Here is a 20,312-nt window from a genome sequence, read left to right on the forward strand (position 1 = left end):
GCCCCCTACGGTATCATTTAAATGACGCACGATTACGCCGGGCATTTTTTCAGGAGCGCCCACGCAATTTACGGAGCTACTGCTCCGTGAATCGAGCGTAGCGCAGGTAATTTACGGAGGCGCAGCGGCAAAACGGTGAGCTGCGCCTCCGTAAAAAATGCGCAAATGTGCCTGAATCTACCCCCCTATCTTTTTTTATATCTGCCTGGAATTCAGCATACACATTATAAATGATAATTGTCTGTGCTCAACCAGAGAAAAATAAAATCAAATGCATTAATTCCCTTTTACCTGGAAGAGCCTAATATAATGGAATAAATGGCGAATATTACCAAAGTTCCTATTCTTTCTTTCCTTCTCCATTCTCTTCTTCATTCAGTCCTTCTCCATTCTCTTCTTCATTCAGTCCTTCTCCATTCTCTTCTTCATTCAGTCCTTCTCCATTCTCTTCTTCATTCTATCCAAGGCAGAAGAAAACATGTGATGCACATCTTCAGTCTGCAATAATCACCTGGACATTACATTTTTAAATAACTGTACAGGTAAAATGTGAGAACTATTCTGATCCCATGTACACTAGTTTCAGCAGAATCAATATTTGCATAATTTGTGTTGCCTGCCAAAAGTTGAGGGGCACACAGGCTAGAGCAGGGGTCCTCAAACTAAGGCCCGCGGGCCGGATCCGGCCCGCCAGTGTGGTTTACCCGGCCCGCGGACTGCCCCATTAATATCACAGCAATCCCCCTCCCCTTTGCTACCTTTTTATCACACAAGATGAGAAACATGACAGGCCCGGACAAAAGGCGGGTCTTTTGAGTTAAGCAGCGGGGCGGTTTCAGCAATCAGACACCTGCCTTTCACTAGCAAAGCCCCGCCCTTTGCGTCTTGTGTGATTGAGGTAGCAGAGGGGCGGAGTGCTGGGATGTTATAGAAGGGGCAGCAGTGTAATATCGATGGGGGATCTGTGATAGGGTGGGAGATTTGTGATGGGGAGCTATGTGAGGAGAGGAGTTTGTGTTGGGTGGGCTTTGTGATGGGGGGAAGTCTGTGATGGGGAGGATCTGATATGGGGGGGACCTGATATGGGGGCTTTTTGATGGGGGAAATCTGTGATGGAGAGGAGTCTGTGATGGGGGATCTGTTATGGGGGGTCTATGATGGGGTGTTCTGTTATTGAGGGCTTTGTGATGGAGAGGAGTTTGTGTTGGGGGGCTTTATGATGGGGAGGATCTGTTATGGTTTTTTTTTTTGATGGAGAGGAGTTTGTGGTGGGGGGTCTGTTATTGGGGGCTTTGTGATATAGAGGAGTTTGTGTTGGGGGGGCTTTGTGATGGAGAGGAGTTTGTGTTGGGGGGCTTTATGATGGGGAGGATCTGTTATGGTTTTTTTTTTTGATGGAGAGGAGTTTGTGGTGGGGGGTCTGTTATTGGGGGCTTTGTGATATAGAGGAGTTTGTGTTGGGGGGCTTTGTGATGGAGAGAAATTTGTGTTGGGAGGGCTTGTGATGGGGGGCCTAATATGGGGGAATCTTTGATAGGGGGAGGAATCTGTGATGGGGTGGTTCCGTGATGAGGGGGGTCTGTGTTGTAGAGGGGTTCTGTGATGAGGGGAGTCTGTGAAATACTAATAAGTTTATGTTGAATAAAATTGTTCTTTATTTTAAATATTGTATTGTTTTTTTCCTGTTTTTTAAACTATAGTCCGCCCCCCCAACAGTCTGAGGGACCGTGAACTGGCCCCCTGTTTAAAAAGTTTGAGGACCCCTGGGCTAGAGAGTTGAGTGCGTGGATGGAAGAGAGTATAGCCGCGTACACACGATCAGTCCATCCAATGAGAACGGTCTGAAGGACCGTTGTCATAGGTTAACCGATGAAGCTGACTGATGGTCCGTCGCGCCTACACGCCATCGGTTAAAAAAACTATCGCGTCAGAACGCGGTGACGTAAAACACAACGACGTGCTGAAAAAAAACGAAGTTCAATGCTTCCAAGCATGCGTCGACTTGATTCTGAGCATGCGTGGGTTTTTAACTAACGATCGGTTAGGAATCCATCGGTTAAATTTAAAGCAAGTTGGCTTTTTTTTAACCGATGGATGAATAACCTATGGGGCCCACACACGATCGGTTTTGACCAATGAAAACGGTCCATCAGACCGTTGTCCTCTGGTTTAACCTATCGTGTGTACGAGGCCCTACTCCCTATTCATAACCCCTTCCCACCCAGCCCTAGCATACCTTTAACCACTTAAGGACCGGACCAATATGCTGCTAAATGACCCAAGGGGTTTTTACAATTCGGCACTGCGTCGCTTTAACAGACAATTGCGCGGTCGTGCGACGTGGCTCCCAAACAAAATTGGCGTCCTTTTTCCCCCACAAATAGAGCTTTCTTTTGGTGGTATTTGATCACCTCTGCGGTTTTTATTTTTTGCGCTATAAACAAAAATAGAGCGACACAGGATCCTGTGCCTCCGTGTGCCCGCGCCGCGACGTTCGGAAATTGAGGCCGCCGCGTTGCAGCCTTGTAGGCTTAATTACCAGCGGGCGCCAGGTCACAATTTCTTATATATAGTATTATGCGCTGAATATTAACTAAGATAATGTGAAAACCATAATACAAGTGATTCAAAATCCAAAATGTATATATACAGATCCACACAACAATTAGTCCAATTGCATGGATACACCAGTGCTTCTTCTGTGAACAACACCCAGATCAGTGTAATGATTGAAAGATGTGAGATGTAATCACACTCTGTAGACTTCTGTTTCATATATATGCAGCGCTTCCTCCACACTGCATAGAAATCAAACAAGAGAAAGAAATCTCATAGCGCAAATAGCATGAACAAAAACGAATGGGATAAATGATTTCTGACAAGGTCACACTCACGAATCCACCGAGTTTAAGACAGCATTAAGACAACAAAGCACCAATCCTCCGATTAAAGCCGCTCAGCGTGTCTGATGCACTCTCCTCATTCGGATCTGCAATCCGTCCCGCTCGTAACTCCTCCCCCACGCGTTACGTCACTAGACACGTGACTTAGTCATGGGTAACTGCTTGCCCGGTCTCAGCTGATGTTATTTATAGTCAGCGAGAAACTCAGGCAAAAACGGGATTTGCAGTAAGGGAGTATTTCATCTTACATCATCGCAGGCTGATAAGGATTGGTAACATATTCATGTATACAATTTATAATTTTAATACAGAAACAATTAGAATTTTTTAAATTAAAACAATCATTTATATTAGACAACTGGGGATATGTATATAAACATAGCAGCCTCCAGTGGTCACAAGTAGTACAACACTTTAAATTCCAACAACTCATCAAATTATATTGAACAACTGTGGATATGCATATATGCATAACAGCCTCCGGTGGTTACAAGTGGTACAACACTTAAAAATGGAAAAAGAAGAACTCCAGCAGCTTATCAATAACCATATCTGCCGGACATGATAAAAAATTGATAACAAATTGATTATACATAAATACATATAGAATCACCTATTTAAAATACCTTTTATAAAATACCTATTTAAAAATCCAGAGAGGAATATATTAAAAAACATTAAACACATAGGTATAAAAATGTAAAAATGTATAACATATAAAAAACAAAATCAGTAATCAGAGATGAAACAATTGAGGTCAAATTCAATACGGGACGGATTGCAGATCCGAATGAGGAGAGTGCATCAGACACGCTGAGCGGCTTTAATCGGAGGATTGGTGCTTTGTTGTCTTAATGCTGTCTTAAACTCGGTGGATTCGTGAGTGTGACCTTGTCAGAAATCATTAATCCCATTCGTTTTTGTTCATGCTATTTGCGCTATGAGATTTCTTTCTCTTGTTTGATTTCTATGAGCTGTATCAGTGTGGAGGAAGCGCTGCATATATATGAAACAGAAGTCTACAGAGTGTGATTACATTCCACATCTTTCAATCATTACACTGATCTGGGTGTTCACAGAAGAAGCACTGGTGTATCCATGCAATTGGACTAATTGTTGTGTGGATCTGTATATATACATTTTGGATTTTGAATCACTTGTATTATGGTTTTCACATTATCTTAGTTAATATTCAGCGCATAATACTATATATAATTTTGCACTATTCGTTTGACATACATCACTTATTGCTGCGTTTATTATTTGGTAATTTTTTTAATGTCATAATTTTTAAATATTTAATTAGCGCTGTAGTACTATCTTTATATTTTTACACACTAGTCACTTTATCACTATTTAGCAGCTATTATGGATATATTTAAATTTATGGAAAACCGCACAGTTGATTTGAAAGATGTGTTTACCACCAAACCTGTTTCTGAAGTAGGTGATCTTGATACTACTTTTAGAAAGTTTGGCCATTTAATGGAAAAGAAGGTTAGCATATGGTGGGATTTAACCACTCATGAACAATACATAAAAGAGGGTATTGTACCCCGGAGACTCAGATGGGACGTACCGATTAATGATGGCCTCTTTGACCAGGACTCTATAGAAGAATGGTACAAATTCTTTAATGAAAAAGGGCTTGAAGTAGTGCAATTTTTAATTAAACGGAAACAAAGAAAAATTGCAACGATTAACAAACAAATTGCTGAATGCAAAGTATTTTTAGAAGGACATAAGGATACTCCTTCTTTTATAACACTCACTGCTCAACTAAATAAAGTATTGGAGCAAAAGGATCTCGAGATTAAACAACGGAAGAAGAGAAAATATCTTAGGGACACTTATGATTATGAACAGCACCAGACCTTTAAATGGCAGATTAACCTTAAGGATGGTAATAGGGGATCAATCTCATCATCCCCAGAAAGGGAGGTACGATTAGTATCTCCTAGGAGAGAGATGAGATACAGATCTCCAGAACCCACTGGCAGTAATGGAGGGGAGTATGGAAGACCGTATAGGGATAACCCAAATGGTCATTACCCCAATAGCCAAGGTCGACCAACAAGAAACGATCAGAATGAACCTAGGACTCCAAAACCCTGGTGGGGGAATAAAAACAATCAAAAACCGAGGTCAAAATCTCCAAAAAAAGTCTTTTGGAAAAAATTAGTAACCAAAAACAATCCAAACCTCCACAAAATCGACCGGATCAATCAGGGGGGCATCAATATGGATATCAACAGGATCATCAGCACTATAGCCATGACTATAGGGATCCTAGGGATAACCACTCACAGCAACAGCCTAGAGCACCGCCCCAACAATACCAACAAGGGAGCTCAACTCCCAGGGACTATCATCAGTATGATAATAGAAGAAGTCCCGTCCCAATGTATAATAAATATGAGCCATTGGGTAATTACAGAGAGGAAAATGATTCTAGATCTTTTTTAGAGTATCGTCGGAGCGACAGAACACCCCCACGATACGACCAAATGACACACACGCGAAGCCCCAACGAAAGAGAGGCTGCAGAGGTGGACACAAGATCCAAAAGAAGAAAGGTGCAGTAGGGGAAGGAATTTACAATATCAGCGGGGTAGAACTAACACGTACGGAACTTTTAACTTTGGATAAAGGACTCAAGTTTTCTCCGAAACGGAACCTGAGCAAATTTGATGTCTATGTGGATATACAAAAATATACCAGAAAATTAAATATTAAAAAATATATGATGAATCAACCCATAAAAGGAGCACAGGATCAAACTCTTTTGGGGAGAGTTCAGCATAGCCAATTAAGGAATAAGTCGTTATTCAATCCTCAGGTTCACAATAATGAACATGTTCAAGTTTTCAACAAAATGGTACTGAGAGACCTAGAGAAACTAAAAACTAAAAAAGTCCCGGATCCTAAAAGTATACACAAAGGAATTAAGGAACTGGAGGATAATAAACAAGTCATCATTAGACCTGCGGACAAAGGAGGAGCTATAGTGGTATTATCTAAAGAATATTATTTTGAAGAACTGGAAAGCCAACTGGAAGATCAAAATACATATATTAAGCTCAGGGGAAACCCTACGTGTGAATATAAGGAAGAACTAATTGATTTGATACAAAGAGGGAGGGACAAAGGAGTACTTCATAAAAGAGAACAAAAATATTTGGTCCCAGATAATTGCAGGGTGCCTATAATCTATACAATACCGAAGATTCATAAGGACCCACTCAGACCTCCAGGTAGACCCATTATTAATGGAATTCAGTCTATAAACTCAAGACTTGGACAGTATGTAGATAAGTTTATTCAACCATTAGTTCCACAAACAAGGGCCTATCTAAGGGACACGAAACATCTGATTCAGATTTTGGATACAGTGAGGATCGATAGATCAGAGAATTATCTATTAGCCACTGCCGATGTGTCCTCGCTCTATACGGTTATTAACCATATAGAGGTGATTCAGGCATCAAAATGGGCACTGAATAAATTTGGGTCATTTGTGTCTAAACAAAACAGGTTCGTGTTGAGATGTTTGGCATTCGGCCTACAACACAATTACTTTTGGCACAGACAGAAATATTATCGCCAATTGAATGGCATAGGCATGGGGGAAAAATATGCACCAAGTGTTGCCAATGTGTTTATGGCTGAGTGGGAGGAAACTGCTATCTATGAAGACCCACCTGAGCAATTAGTTCTCTATAAAAGGTTCATTGATGATTGTATTCTTATATGGAGAGGTGATGAAGGATCTTTGATCCAATTTTTTGAAAAACTCAATATGAACCAGAAAAACATTATACTCACCCACATGATTAATGAAAAAACTATACAATTTCTGGACCTAGAAATCACACTTGAAGCTCAACGGATTACCACTAAAACTTATTTTAAACCGGTTGAGCGGAATAGCTATATACCGGTGGATAGCTGCCACCATGACCCCTGGTTAATAAATATCCCAAAGGGGCAACTGGTCAGGATTCGTAGGAACTGCACTGATCCACAAACATTTTTGGACCAGGCTAATATGATTGGTGAAAAGTTTGTGAACAAAGGATATGACACTGGTTTTATACAGACACAGATCCAAAATGTGTTAGAAATACCTAGAGAGACACTAATAGAAGATAGGATTAAAAGAACAGCTTTGGATGATCAAGTACCGATTATTTTGAATTATAACGTCCAACACAAACAATTGGAGACTATCTTTAAAAGGCACTGGTCTATATTACAGGCGGATAAACAACTACAATGCATATTGCCGAGTATGCCAAGAATAATCTATAGACGTGCACCCACTTTAAGGGATTTAGTGGCAAAGAATGTACCTGATCCCCCTACTAAATCCACCAGACTAACCTTCTTTCAAGGAAAAGGTTTCTTCCCTTGTAAGAGATGCTTTGCCTGCAGAAAGACTAATTTTAATGGACAAAAATGCTCCAGTTTTGTATCTAACGTTACACAAAAGGAATATCAGATTAAAGATTTAATAACGTGCAGAACTGAGGGAGTAGTCTATGCCTTACAATGTCCATGCTCCCTTCAGTACATTGGCCGTACGAAAAGGCCTCTGTGGAAACGCCTTAGGGAGCATGTTCAAAATATCGAAAAGGGCTTCCCTGACCATAATGTGTCACGCCATTTCTCCATGTGTCACCAAAATAACCCCAAAGATCTAAAATTTTGGGCTATTGCCAAGTATAACCCACATTGGAGGGGGAGTCATATGGTACGGCAATTAAGTCAGACTGAATCAAGATGGATACATGAAATGAGATCATTATCACCAAATGGGTTAAATATTGAATTTGACCCCAATTGTTTCATCTCTGATTACTGATTTTGTTTTTTATATTTTTTTATATTTTATACATTTTTACATTTTTATACCTATGTGTTTAATGTTTTTTAATATATTCCTCTCTGGATTTTTAAATAGGTATTTTATAAAAAGTATTTTAAATAGGTGATTCTATATGTATTTATGTATAATCAATTTTTTATCAATTTTTTATCATGTCCGGCAGATATGGTTATTGATAAGCTGCTGGAGTTCTTCTTTTTCCATTTTTAAGTGTTGTACCACTTGTAACCACCGGAGGCTGTTATGCATATATGCATATCCACAGTTGTTCAATATAATTTGATGAGTTGTTGGAATTTAAAGTGTTGTACTACTTGTGACCACTGGAGGCTGCTATGTTTATATACATATCCCCAGTTGTCTAATATAAATGATTGTTTTAATTTTAAAAATTCTAATTGTTTCTGTATTAAAATTATAAATTGTATACATGAATATGTTACCAATCCTTATCAGCCTGCGATGATGTAAGATGAAATACTCCCTTACTGCAAATCCCGTTTTTGCCTGAGTTTCTCGCTGACTATAAATAACATCAGCTGAGACCGGGCAAGCAGTTACCCATGACTAAGTCACGTGTCTAGTGACGTAACGCGTGGGGGAGGAGTTACGAGCGGGACGGATTGCAGATCCGAATGAGGAGAGTGCATCAGACACGCTGAGCGGCTTTAATCGGAGGATTGGTGCTTTGTTGTCTTAATGCTGTCTTAAACTCGGTGGATTCGTGAGTGTGACCTTGTCAGAAATCATTTATCCCATTCGTTTTTGTTCATGCTATTTGCGCTATGAGATTTCTTTCTCTTGTTTGATTTCTATGAGCTGTATCAGTGTGGAGGAAGCGCTGCATATATATGAAACAGAAGTCTACAGAGTGTGATTACATTCCACATCTTTCAATCATTACACTGATCTGGGTGTTCACAGAAGAAGCACTGGTGTATCCATGCAATTGGACTAATTGTTTTGTGGATCTGTATATATACATTTTGGATTTTGAATCACTTGTATTATGGTTTTCACATTATCTTAGTTAATATTTAGCGCATAATACTATATATAATGTTGCACTATTCGTTTGACATACATCACTTATTGCTGCGTTTATTATTTGGTAATTTTTTTAATGTCATAATTTTTAAATATTTAATTAGCGCTGTAGTACTATCTTTATATTTAGGTCACAATTTCTTGTCGCAATTGTGACCGGGCGCCCGGATTTTGTTGAGCCCTGCTCTACAAAGCTCAGCGAGGATTGCTCTGACAGCTGATTGGAGGGAAGGGACACACCCCCCTCCACACAGCACACAGGAACAGAGCTGAGGCTGTCAATCAGCTGAAGATCTCTCCTCTGTGTAGTGAAGTAGTATAGTGGGTAGATAATTAATTAGTAGTTATTATTATGATGATGTAAGTAAAGTTCCACAGCAACCCGATTCTTCCAGAGAGAGGCACTTTATTAACTTCCAACACAGAACAAAGTCTTGCAACAGATGACAAAATCCAACAGAGTACAGTATATACTCGAGTATAAGCCGAGTTTTTCAGCGCATTTTTCAAAGCCGGGCACCCCTTCCATAGACTCCCATGTTAAACGGTAATTTCTCTTGTGATTTGGGGACCCGGTACCGGCCAGTCGTAAGTCCCCTGGACCCAGAACTTGGCACACATGTAGCCCCATTTCTCCTCTACAAGTGTTCAACGTTTGCTGTCTGGGGGACCTACGGCTGGGAAACACCGATTTTTCAAAGGCGGGCACCTCTTTCATAGACTCCCATGTTAAACGTCAGTCTAGTCATGGACACAGTGAGGCATGGGCACGGGCACAGTGAGGCACGGGCACAGTGAGGCACGGGCACAGTGAGGCACGGACACAGTGAGGCATGCACATGGGCACCCTAGGCTTATACTCGAGTCAATAAGTTTTCCCATTTTTTGGTGGTAAAATCAGGTGCCTCGGCTTATATTCGAGTCGGCTTATACTCGAGTATATACGGTAAATATGACAACGAATAGTAGCCTTCAGAGACCCATTTTTTCTAGACCTGTGCCTTCAAAATCATGGAGTAGGACAAGACTGACTGAATGCCAGCTTGAATGTCCTCTCAATTACTAGTCTACTAGGAGAGGGTTTCTGCTAGGTCAACCCAAAATACTCGGATCTTATTGTTACCCCCTCAAGTCTAATTACCATCAATAAATACTTCTTCTATGGTAAACAATGTACCCTTTGAAATGTTCAAATAGGTTAACAGATCATACCTCACATACCTCGGTAGACTCGCATAAGATCAACATATCAAAGGCTCATCAGCTGTCCCTTTGATATGTTAAAATTGAGTTGGCTCAGACAACCCAACGCATTGTCAACTGTATTCTGGCCTAGTCAATATTGTACTGTATGGCCCGGATTCACAAAGCACTTACACCGACGTATCTCCAGATACGCCGCGTAAGTGCAAATGTGCGCCGTCGTATCTCTGCGCCGGGCCCACAAACTAAGATACGCCTAAAAACAGGCTTCATCCGACCGACGTAACTTGCCTACGCCGGCGTAGAGTGGGGGCATATTTACGCTGGACGCATTTGGCGCTCCCATTGATTTTCTATTCGCATATGCAAATGAGGGAGATACGCCGATTCACGAACGTACGTGCGCCCGACGCAGTGCGCGTAAAGTCCTACGTCCGACGTAAAGTTATGCCCCATAAAGGAGGTGTAACTCAGCAGCATCCATGCAAAGGGCTGCACCAGGGAACTCAAGCCGGCGTATTTTACATAGTTTACGTAGGATGTGAATATGACTAGGTGTAGGTTACGTTCACGTCGTAGGCAGTGATCCGGCGTATCTTAGGGAGTAGTTCAGACGTGATTCTGAACATGCGCACTGGGATGCGTCCACTGGACGGCGCGTGCGCCGTCCGTTATACGTATCTGTCTGACGCTCGGCCCATCATTTGCATGGGGTCACGCCTCATTTGCATGACTCACGCCCACTTCCACCTACGTCTCTCTGCGCTGCATTGGCGTAGCGTACAGGAGATACGCTACGGCGGCATAAATGTGTGCCGCTGTTTGTGAATCCGGGCCAAAGTGTACATATATATAAAAATATAATATCCTACATAAATCGGCCAACATATTACAACACTGTCACCATTTTTCTCTTGGTGTCAGGAAAACTTGTGCTTCTAAAAAAAAAAAAAACGATTGAAATCCATGCATCCGGCACCCTGCATGTAGATTAGGGGGCTGGGCGCATTGATAGGGGGTGGGGTCGTGGGGCAGCACCCGTGCACCCAGCATTATGGGCCGCCATAGAAGACAATATAATTTAATTATGGGGGGAAAAAAAAATTAAAATATATAAGAACTTATATGCTTACCTGGTGACAATTGTTGGATGGAGGGGTCCTCACTTTGAAGGCAAATAAAGGAAACAAAAATTAGTTATGGCGCTCAAAATTTACAAAATTAAGCGTAAAGGACAAAGTTTGTTATGACAAGTCATCCTGTAAAGAAAAAAAAAGAAATGTTCCCATTTTTAACCACTTAAGACCCGGACATTTAGGCAGCTAAAGGACCTGGCCAGTTTTTGCGATTCGGCACTGCGTCACTTTAACAGACAATTGCGCGGTCGTGCGACGTGGCTCCCAAACAAAATTGGCGTCCTTTTTTCCCCACAAATAGAGTTTTCTTTTGGTGGTATTTGATCACCTCTGCGGGTTTTTGTTTTTTTGCGCTATAAACAAAAATAGAGCGACAATTTGAAAAAAAAATGAATATTTTTTACTTTTTGCTATAATAAATATCCCCAAAAACATATATACAATTATTTTTTTCCTCAGTTTAGGCCGATACGTATTCTTCTACATATGTTTGGTAAAAAAAAATCGCAATAAGCGTTTATCGATTGGTTTGCACAAAATTTATAGCGTTTACAAAATAGGGGATCGTTTTATTGCATTTTTTTTTTTTTTTTACTACTAATGGCGGCGATCAGCGATTTTTTTCGTGACTGCAACATTATGGCGGACACTTCGGACAATTTTGACACATTTTTGGGACCATTGTCATTTTCACAGCAAAAAATGCATTTAAAATGCATTGGGCGGCAGCAAGCATTTACGGCGGCATATCTCCAGATACGCCGCCGTAATTTCAAATCTGCGTCGGCGTATCGTTACGCCGATTCTCCAAAGCAGATACGTCTAAAAAATAGGCTTCCTCCGCCGACGTAACTTGAATGCGGTGGCGTAAAATTGTGTGTATTTTTACGCTGGCCGCTAGGGGCATTTCCATTGTTTTCGGCGTAGAATATGCAAATTACCTAGTTACGTCGATTCACAAACGTACGTGCGCCCGGCGGTAGTTTTTTATGTCGTTTGCGTAAGGCTTTCTCGGCGTAAGGTTGCTCCTGCTATTAGGTGGCGCAGCCAATGTTAAGTATGGACGACGTTCCAGCTTCGAAATTTGAATTTTTGTACGTCGTTTGCGTAAGTCGTTCGCGAATAGGGCTGGACGTAATTTACGTTCACGTCGAAACCATTGACGTCCTTGCGACGTCATTTGAAGCAATGCACACTGGGATATGTACACGGACGGCGCATGCACCGTTCGTAAATCACGTGAATCACGTCAGGTCTTCACATATTAGCATAAAAAACACGCCCCCCTTCCACATTTGAATTAGGCACGCTTACGCCGGCCCCATTTACGCTACGCCGCCGCAACTTACGGAGCAAGTGCTTTGTGAATACTGCACTTGCTCCGTAAAAAGGGGCGCAGCTACGTGAATCTAGCCCATTATGTTTTTGGAATTCTTTAAGTTTGCAGACATTCAACACAGGTAATTGACTATCCTTTACTGTACCTTGAGCTGGAAATTCCTGCAGAGGTACTTGTTCGAAATCTGAAATAGAGTTAAACATATTATTGCTTTGGATGTTATATTTTTAATTTTTTCTATGACATTTTTAGGGTTTGTAAAAAAATGTCAGGCTCATTTAAAGGCACCATGCTCTGAATTATTCCTAAAGTTACAATATTATTTTGTTTTCCCTATGGTTCTTACAAGTACCCATGTCTTTAGGTAGCTCTTTGTATCCTAAAGCCCTGTTCACGCAATCGGTTTGTCTGATGAAAACGGACCTATGGACCGTTTTCATCGGACAAACAGATATTCTAAAATGTTCCTACTGATAAAAAACGATAGAAAAAAAACGATTGTCTGTGGGCACGTCCATCGGTCACAAATCCATGCATGCTCAGAATCAAGTCGACGCATGCTCGGAAGCATTGAACTTCATTTTTCTCAGCACGTCGTTGTGTTTTACGTCACCGTGTTCTGACACGATCGGATTTTTGACCGATGGTGTGTAGGCACGACTGATGAAAGTCAACTTCATCGAATATCTGATGAAAAAATCCATCGCATTAGATTCCATCAGATATCCGATCGTGTGTACAGGGCTTTAGTCAGAGGATGGCTTCACTTCTCTAAGACCCCTTTCACACTGAGGAGTTTTTCAGGTGGTACAGCTCTAAAAATAGCGCTGCTATCCCGCCTGAAAAACTCCTTCACTGCAGACTCAATGTGAAAGCCGGAGGGTCTTCACACTGAGGCGATGCGCTGGCGGGAAAGAAAAAAATCTCCTGTCAGCAGCATCTTTGGAGCGGTGAGAGGAGCGGCGTGTATACCGCTCCTTCCCATTTAAAACAATGGGAAACCGCGGCAATACCGTCCGCAATGCGCCTCTGCACCGCACCGCTAGCGGCTGAATCCCGCCACCGTGCCTCCCGCCCCAGTGTGAAAGGGGCCTAAGCAATGACTGGACCCCACCCTTTCCTGTTTTCCTGCCCTTACTTCTGGTACCCCTTGCGGCTCCAGCCTTTGAAAGCTAACTGACGTGAGGGCAAAGCTTAATCCTTAAGGTTCTGACTACTGTGTGGCACTTAAGCTGACCATACTCTATTAGCTAGATTCAGAAAGAGTTAGGCCGGCGTATCAGTAGATACGCCGACCTAACTCGGAATCTGCGCCGACCTAAGTATAAGTGTATTCTCAAACTGAGATACACTTAAACCTATCTAAGATACGACGGCTTGCGCCGTCCTATCTTAGGGTGCAATATTTAGGCTGGCCGCTAGGTGGTGCTTCCATTGAGTTTGGCGTAGAATATGTAAATCACTAGATACGCCTATTCACGAACGTACGTGCGCCCGTCGCAGTAAAGATACGCCGTTTACGTAAGGCATTTTCAGGAGTAAAGTTATTCCAGCAAATAGCTGGACTAGTCAATGTTAAGTATGGCCGTTGTTCCTGCGTCGAAATTTGAAAAATTTACGTGGTTTGCGTAAGTCGTCCGTGAATGGGGCTGGACGTAATTTACGTTCACATCGAAACCAATACGTCCTTGCAGCGTACTTTGGAGCAATGCACACTGGGATATGTACACGGACGGCGCATGCGCCTTTCGTAAAAAACGTCAATCACGTCGGGTCACAGTTAATGTACATAAAACACGCCCCCCACATCCTCATTTGAATTAGGCGCGCTTACGCCGGCCTATTCACGCTACGCCCCAGTAACTTAGGAGGCAAGTACTTTGTGAATACAGTACTTGCCTCTCTGACTTACGGCGGCGTAGTGTAAATACGATACGCTACGCCGCCGCAAAGATGCGCGCCCTACCTGAATCTAGCTATATATAATCTAATGTCTCCTTTAGATCTACCATCAACTATGTGGTATAAGGTTCTGCCTTATTGTATACTAATTGAATGGATTTTCAAGTGTAGCGCTGGTCTCCCAATGAGTCGGGCGCTATTGTAAATTTAGGGGTGTCTGAGCCAATAGTTGGGCTCAGACTCTGTTAATTCTATTGAAATTAGCCTCTGTTCTGGCTGTGGTTGTGCTCAGTAGAAGTTTTCCCTTGTTGCCTGTAGGCGGTGTTACCACTTCAGGCCCATGTTGGAACTCGGGCGAACCATAGTGTGTTGAGTGACCCTTCTCGGCAGCAGCCCAGTGGGAGTGGTGCCCCACTGTGCATGCTAGAAGGGGATACTTAAAGGGCAGACGCCGTTTTCAATACCCACTCAGGAGTGAGTGGTGAATATTGGAATACTTTTTGTGCATTCTGTGCCGCGTACCTGAACCTTCCCCTTCTCTCTATACTCTCCACTTCCTTCACAAGTTTATGCAGCGAAAATAAAACAGTTGAAGGTTTTACATCTTGTGTGGACATTGCAATTTCTACAGACTTCCTCCCCTGGACAACGAATGTAGAGGTAACGTGCAAAACCCAAAATCGAAACCAGCACCGTCGAATCTGTGCGCCTGACCCACAAACAGAGATACGCCTAAAAAAAGGCTTCAGCCTGCCGACGTAACTTGCTTACGCCGTCGTAGAGTGGTCGCACATTTACGCTGGGCGCATATTTACGCTCCCATTGATCAGCCATTCAAATATGCAAATGAGGAAAATACGCCGATTCACGAACGTACGTGCGCCCGACGCAGTGCACGTAAGTTATACATCCGGCGTAAAGTTATGCCCCATAAAGGAGGTGTAACTCAGCAGCATGCATGCAAAGGGCTGCACCAGGGAACACAAGTCGGCGAAATTTACGTTGGACCCCGAGTCTGGCTGGGCGTAGGTTACGTTAACGGCGTACACAGTGATCCGGCGTAGCATAGGCAGTTGTTTCCGACGTGATTCTGAGCATGCGCACGGGGATGCGTCCACGTCCCGGCGCATGCGCAGTTCGTTATACGTATCTGTCTGGCGCTCGGCCCATCATTTGCATGGGGTCACGGCTCATTTGCATGTGTCACGCCCATTTCCACCTACGCCGGCTTACACCTTAGAAACCCAGCGCAGTTTTGGGAGCACTGGCTTTGTGAATTCCGCGCTTGCCTCTCTGCGATGCGTCGGCATAGCGTATATTATTTGCGCTACGGCGGCGTAATGTGCGCCCGCTCTCTGTGATTCCGGGCCTATGTCTTTACCGTGATGAAGGAGATTTTATTTTTTCTGAAACGCGTTGGGTAACAGAAGACACTGAGTCACATCACACATACTATGGATGACAGTCATATAGCTTATATGCATGCTGTATATCTTTCTATGTACTATTTTATGAGGTTCGAAAATGTTATAAGTATATTTTATACATCGCTACTCCCATGATCTCCACTTGAGTCCTGCAAGAATAACCCCCAACATTGGTATCAGTGGGTGCAATAATAACCCCCAGAATTTGTGTCAATGGACGCAAAAATAACCCCCAACATTGATGCCAGTGGATGCATTATTAACCACTTGCCTACTGGACACTTTCACCCCCTTCCTACCCAGGCCAATTTTCAGCCTTCAAGTTTGTTTAAACTGTGATCAACTGTGATTGGACACAGCTGATCATGTGGTAAAGGGCCACTGTGATTGGCCCTTTACCCCGATCTGTAAACTGCTGTGTCTGAAGGACACGGTGATCACAAAGCACACTGGGTTTGTGGGTCTGGGAGGAAGTAAATAGATGCCCTCCCAGAACTGGAGGACCGTGCTGCAGATGTCCTTTGGCTATAGTGTGGTCGGCAAGTGGTTAACCCCTAACATTGGTATCAGTGGATGCATTATTAATTCTCAATATTGGTGTCAGTGGATGCAATATTAACCCCCAGCACTAGAGTCAATGGAAGCAAAAATAACCCCAGCACTAGAGTCAATGGAAGCAAAAATAACCCCCAGCACTAGAGTCAATGGACGCAAAAATAACCCCCAGCACTAGAGTCAATGGACGCAAAAATAACCCCCAGCACTAGAGTCAATGGACGCAAAAATAACCCCCAGCACTAGAGTCAATGGACGCAAAAATAACCCCCAGCACTAGAGTCAATGGAAGCAAAAATAACCCCCAGCACTAGAGTCAATGGAAGCAAAAATAACCCCCAGCACTAGAGTCAGTGGACACATTAATAACCCTCAAAATTGATGTCAGTGGATCTAATAATAACCCCCAGTACCATTGTAAGTACTATTTGGGCAGCACACTGGTGCATCGGCATTGAAACATGACCACCAATGCAGGGAGGGGGAGTTAACTTTCACTGTATGACCACAGATGCAGAAGGGGGGGGGGTTACAATGTCACTGCCGTTAACACCAATGTGGGGGGTTGGGGGGCTATGGCAGTGAAAGTAAACCCAACATCCTCATCTTGCATTGGTGGTCATGTCAGTGGCATTTCAAACCTCCACCCCCCCCTCTCTCTTTTTTCATTGGCCATACAGTGAAAGTTAATCCGCCTCCACCCCCCCCCCCCCCCAACTCCGCATTGGTGGTCATGGGGGGCGGGTTACATTTCAATGCCACTTAATTCCTGCCCCTTCCTCTGCCCAAATGTTGATCACTTACCTAACCACAGGCATCGTGGTTGTCCTCACAACTCTAATCCCGGAACATAGGTCGGGATGCAGGCACAGCAGACAGCTTGCACGTATGCTCTTCCTCCACACTGCTCTGTCAGAGTGTGGAGGAGACAGGCTGCTGTGTGGATGTGTGGCTCCCACAGCTGCAAGGCTACACTAGCCTAGCTGCTGTGATAAGGATGGCTGCTCTGAGAGGGGGGTTGGACCCCCCTAGCCCCCCCCTTATCTATGCCCCTGCTAAACAAGGAACAGGCCTAATGCATACCTCCCAACATTTAAATAGTCCACTGCGGGACAGTTGTAGAGCGGGGGGGAATCAAAGTTGTTCAGCGGAGGGGCGGGTAGAAGTTGTTGAACGGGGGGGGGGGGGTCGAGGTTGTTGAGCGGGGGGGGGGAACGAAGTCATCGACGCGCCGCTACGGTTCATCCTCCAGCAGTACTGCCCATTCAGCTACGCCCGCCTCCTCCAATAGTATGGCTGCTGTTCAGCTCCGCCTGCCTCCTCCAATAGTACGGCTGCCGTTCAGCTGCGCCTGCCTCCTCCTATAGTACGGCTGCCATTCAGCTCCGCCTGCCTCCTCCAATAGTACGGCTTCCGTTCAGCTCCGCCTGCCTCCTCCAATAGTACGGCTTCCGTTCAGCTCCACCTGCCTCCTCCAATAGTACGGCTTCCGTTCAGCTCCGCCTGCCTCCTCCAATAGTACGGCTTCCGTTCAGCTCCGCCCGCCTCCTCCAATAGTACGGCTTCCGTTCAGCTCCGCCTGCCTCCTCCAATAGTACGACTGCCATTCAGCTACGCCTGCCTCCTCCAATAGTACGGCTTCCGTTCAGCTCCGCCTGCCTCCTCCAATAGTACGGCTTCCGTTCAGCTCCGCCTGCCTCCTCCAATAGTACGGCTTCCGTTCAGCTCCACCTGCCTCCTCCTTTAGTACGGCTGCCATTCAGCTCCGCCCGCCTCCTCCTTTAGTACGGCTGCCATTCAGCTCCACCCGCCTCCTCCAATAGTACGGCTGCCATTTAGCTCCGCCCGCCTCCTCCTTTAGTACGGCTGCCATTCAGCTCCACCCGCCTCCTCCAATAGTACGGCTGCCATTCAGCTCCACCCGCCTCCTCCTTTAGTACGGCTGCCATTCAGCTCCACCCACCTCCTCCTAAAATACGGCTGCCATTGAGCTCCGCCCGCCTCCTCCTAAAGTACGGCTGCCATTCAGCTCCGCCCGCCTCCTCCTAAAGTACGGCTGCCATTCAGCTCCGCCCGCCTCCTCCTTTAGTACGGCTGCCATTCAGCTCCGCCCGCCTCCTCCAATAGTACGGCTGCCATTCAGCTCCGCCCGCCTCCTCCAATAGTATGGCTGCTGTTCAGCTCCGCCTGCCTCCTCCAATAGTACGGCTGCCGTTCAGCTCCGCCTGCCTCCTCCTATAGTACGGCTGCCATTCAGCTCCGCCTGCCTCCTCCAATAGTACGGCTTCCGTTCAGCTCCGCCTGCCTTCTCCAATAGTACGGCTTCCGTTCAGCTCTGCCTGCCTCCTCCAATAGTACGGCTTCCGTTCAGCTCCGCCTGCCTCCTCCAATAGTACGGCTGCCATTCAGCTACGCCTGCCTCCTCCAATAGTACGGCTTCCGTTCAGCTCCACCTGCCTCCTCCTTTAGTACGGCTGCCATTCAGCTCCGCCCGCCTCCTCCTTTAGTACGGCTGCCATTCAGCTCCACCCGCCTCCTCCAATAGTACGGCTGCCATTTAGCTCCGCCCGCCTCCTCCTTTAGTACGGCTGCCATTCAGCTCCGCCCGCCTCCTCCTTTAGTACGGCTGCCATTCAGCTCCGCCCGCCTCCTCCTTTAGTACGGCTGCCATTCAGCTCCACCCGCCTCCTCCAATAGTACGGCTGCCATTCAGCTCCACCCGCCTCCTCCTTTAGTACGGCTGCCATTCAGCTCCACCCGCCTCCTCCTAAAGTACGGCTGCCATTCAGCTCCGCCCGCCTCCTCCTTTAGTACGGCTGCCATTCAGCTCCGCCCGCCTCCTCCAATAGTACGGCTGCCATTCAGCTCCGCCCGCCTCCTCCAATAGTACGGCTGCCATTCAGCTCCGCCCGCCTCCTCCAATAGTACGGCTGCCATTCAGCTCCGCCCGCCTCCTCCTTTAGTACGGCTGCCATTCAGCTCCGCCCGCCTCCTCCTTTAGTACGGCTGCCATTCAGCTCCGCCCGCCTCCTCCTTTAGTACGGCTGCCATTCAGCTCCACCCGCCTTCTCCAGCAGTACTGCCCATTCAGCTCCGCCCGCCTCCTGAGCGCGGGGGGGGGGGGGGGAGCTCGGATCCTCTCAGTGCGGGAAATTTAACCCTTTTGCCGGACTGTGGGAATATGCAGTCAGTGCGGGAAAATCCCGCAGAATCCGTGCTTGTTGGGAGGTATGCTAATGAAGTAAAAGTGATCGGGGAGGCATAAACATTGTCTGTACTCATAGGTGTGCCAATGTGAATGAGGCCTTAAGCATCTACAGCATAAAAAGAGAGGGTTGGTATTGCCCAAATAGAATTCTAGCAGTTTTTTTTGTTTTTTTACCACAGTTTTCAGAAGGAAAGAAAGAAGCTGATTGGTGGTTATATGCATCAATAATCCTATCCCGCATCAAGTTTTATAACTGAAGTCTGATATTAATGGAAAGCTGCCATATGCCAGAGTGAAAGAATGTAGATGAAAGTTTACTTACCGTTTTCATTTTTGTGTTCTCTCTAAATGGAAATGGAAGAATTAGGAAACATTTTAAAAAGGTAACTGTTAAAAGTTTTTAATACCTGTAGTAATAATAATGATAAGAGGTCAACCTTTAAAAAAAATGGCATTCCCCTTGTAGGTGGAATCTGGTGGCCACATTACACACTGAGTTACTTATGACTCTTGGAGACTTCAACAGTGAGATGCCTCTTCCTTAGTTTCTGGCTTAGACATTTTAGGGGTTCCCACCCAACTTAATGGGGTTGTAAAGGTTTTATTTTTAAATAACAAACATATCATACTTACCTCCACTGTGCAGTTCGTTTTGCACAGAGTGGCCCTGATCCTCCTCTTCTGGGGTCCCACGGCGGCTCCTC

The 20,312-nt window shown here is 44.8% G+C and overlaps 1 long non-coding RNA gene across 1 annotated transcript; it reads right to left on the reverse strand.

Moving 5' to 3' along the window:
* Positions 1-367: 367 nt before the first annotated feature.
* LOC120920787 lies at positions 368-20,084 on the reverse strand. The gene is made up of 4 exons (XR_005744773.1): positions 19,931-20,084; positions 12,662-12,700; positions 11,175-11,206; positions 368-457 (listed from the first exon to the last, which is right to left on the reverse strand). It is a non-coding gene; the product is annotated as an uncharacterized LOC120920787 (long non-coding RNA).
* Between the last annotated feature and the right edge of the window lie 228 nt (positions 20,085-20,312).

Source organism: Rana temporaria, chromosome 13, assembly GCF_905171775.1.
Source record: "Rana temporaria chromosome 13, aRanTem1.1, whole genome shotgun sequence".
Classification (NCBI taxonomy): Eukaryota; Metazoa; Chordata; class Amphibia; order Anura; family Ranidae; genus Rana; species Rana temporaria.